Source organism: Rhipicephalus microplus, unplaced genomic scaffold (genome assembly GCF_043290135.1).
Source record: "Rhipicephalus microplus isolate Deutch F79 unplaced genomic scaffold, USDA_Rmic scaffold_230, whole genome shotgun sequence".
NCBI lineage: Eukaryota > Metazoa > Arthropoda > Arachnida > Ixodida > Ixodidae > Rhipicephalus > Rhipicephalus microplus.
Genome location: NW_027464801.1, coordinates 54,442 through 56,933, shown reverse-complemented (window position 1 = coordinate 56,933; position 2,492 = coordinate 54,442). Strand labels below are relative to the sequence as shown.

Genomic DNA, 2,492 nt, shown 5'->3' with positions numbered 1-2,492 from the left:
CGTTCGCGCTCCGCCGCTCCTGTTTACAGTACTAGGCGGTCCCGCAGCGGTCGGGTCGCGCATTTCGAGCGCTTCGAGCCACGGTGCAGTGGCGGGTCGAAAGCCGACCTATGAGTGCGTTGCGCCGTTTGTACCCGCGTCCGCCACCTGGCCGACCGTCCAAGGTCGCGGTGTTGGCGTCCGCTGGGCGCAACAATTTGTCACGGGGTGCCGCTCCACATTCAGGCAGCCCCGTGGGGAAAAGCCGACCCCGCGTCCAAACGGGGTCAGCGGCAGAAAGTGTCGGGCGCAGACGCAGCTGAGGCGCTCACCCTTCACAATCCGTTAATGATCCTTCCGCAGGTTCACCTACGGAAACCTTGTTACGACTTTTACTTCCTCTAAATGATCAAGTTTGGTCATCTTTCCAACAGACCGGCGCAACCGAAAGGCCGCGCCGGACATCGGTCCGAAGACCTCACTAAATCATTCAATCGGTAGTAGCGACGGGCGGTGTGTACAAAGGGCAGGGACGTAATCAACGCGAGCTTATGACTCGCGCTTACTGGGAATTCCTCGTTCAAGGGGAACAATTGCAAGCCCCTATCCCAATCACGAAAGAAGTTCCACGGGTTACCCAGTCTTTTCAGACAGGGATAAAGACACGCTGCTTCCTTCAGTGTAGCGCGCGTGCGGCCCCGGACATCTAAGGGCATCACAGACCTGTTATTGCTCTGTTTCGTGCGGCTAGGAGCCGCTTGTCCCTTTAAGAAGGTTGTAAGGTGCTGGGAACCCCGCACCTATTTAATAGGCTAGAGTCTCGTTCGTTATCGGAATTAACCAGACAAATCGCTCCACCAACTAAGAACGGCCATGCACCACCATCCACCGAATCAAGAAAGAGCTCTCAATCTGTCAATCCTCCCAGTGTCCGGGCCGGGTAAGTTTTCCCGTGTTGAGTCAAATTAAGCCGCAGGCTCCACTCCTGGTGGTGCCCTTCCGTCAATTCCTTTAAGTTTCAGCTTTGCAACCATACTTCCCCCGGAACCCAAATACTTTGGTTTCCCGGAAGCTGCCCGCCGAGTCATTTGAGTAACTCAGGCGGATCGCTGGTTGGCATCGTTTATGGTCAGAACTAGGGCGGTATCTGATCGCCTTCGAACCTCTGACTTTCGTTCTTGATCAATGAAAACATTCTTGGCAAATGCTTTCGCAGTAGTTCGTCTTGCGACGGTCCAAGAATTTCACCTCTAGCGCCGCAATACGAATGCCCCCGTCCGTCCCTCTTAATCATTACCTCGTATTCCAAAAACCAACAGAACAGAAACGAGGTCTTGTTCTATTATTCCATGCAAGTTTATTCAGGCGACTCGCCTGCGTTGAGCACTCTAATTTTTTCAAAGTAAAAGCACCGGCCATCTCGAGGCACACAATGAAGTGCACCAAGAAAGAACCGGCATGATGTTCAGTCCGAGCCGTCGCATCGGGTAGATGCACTACTCGTCTGGAACTGAGATCCAACTACGAGCTTTTTAACCGCAGCAGCTTTAGTATACGCTATTGGAGCTGGAATTACCGCGGCTGCTGGCACCAGACTTGCCCTCCAATTGATCCTCGTTAAAGGATTTAGAGTGTACTCATTTCAATTACGGGGCCTCAAAAGAGTCCCGTATTGTTATTTTTCGTCACTACCTCCCCGTGCCGGGAGTGGGTAATTTGCGCGCCTGCTGCCTTCCTTGGATGTGGTAGCCGTTTCTCAGGCTCCCTCTCCGGAATCGAACCCTGATTCTCCGTTACCCGTAACAACCATGGTAAGCAAGTAACCTACCATCGAAAGTTGATAAGGCAGACACTTGAAAGAAACGTCGCCGGCTCGTGGCCATGCGATCAGCACAAAGTTATCCAGAGTCACCACACAATACGGGCCGAAACCCGATCGATCTTGGTCTAATAAAAGCACCCGTTACCCAAAGGGCTCCAGGCTCACTGCATGTATTAGCTCTAGAATTGCCACAGTTATCCAAGTAGGAAGAAACGATCTAAGGAACCATAACTGATTTAATGAGCCATTCGCGGTTTCGCCTTATTTCGGCATGTACTTAGACATGCATGGCTTAATCTTTGAGACAAGCATATGATTACTGGCAGGATCAACCAGGTAATCGTTCGACTGCGCGTCCGTCCTCGCCCTCGGCGGGCCGGACGCAGTCTGTGTGCGGCGGAGGCCACCTTCAGGCGCCCCAACACGCTTATTTTGCACTCCGAGATGACGGCGTTCGAGCTCGCTACGGCACAACCTTCCCGAAAGACGAGTGGGAGCCGTGCGGCAAGAAGCACGTTCATGCTCGCTCTTTTTCGTTGCATCGACTCGGTCGCGCCGTGCGGGTTGCCCAAGCCCGCTGCACTGTCGGTGGACCGGCCGGAACTAGCAACGGAGCCGAGACTGCAAAGCCGCCAGACGACGGGTCACGCCCGCGTCTTCGGCGCTTTCGCATCTGAATCGCCCGAGGACG

At 53.9% G+C, this 2,492-nt stretch overlaps 1 non-coding gene across 1 annotated transcript; it reads right to left on the bottom strand.

Annotated features, from left to right (window-relative positions):
• Positions 1-325: 325 nt before the first annotated feature.
• Positions 326-2,140, bottom strand: LOC142792627 (small subunit ribosomal RNA). Its single transcript, XR_012891080.1, has one exon. It is a non-coding gene; the product is annotated as a small subunit ribosomal RNA (ribosomal RNA).
• Positions 2,141-2,492: the final 352 nt, after the last annotated feature.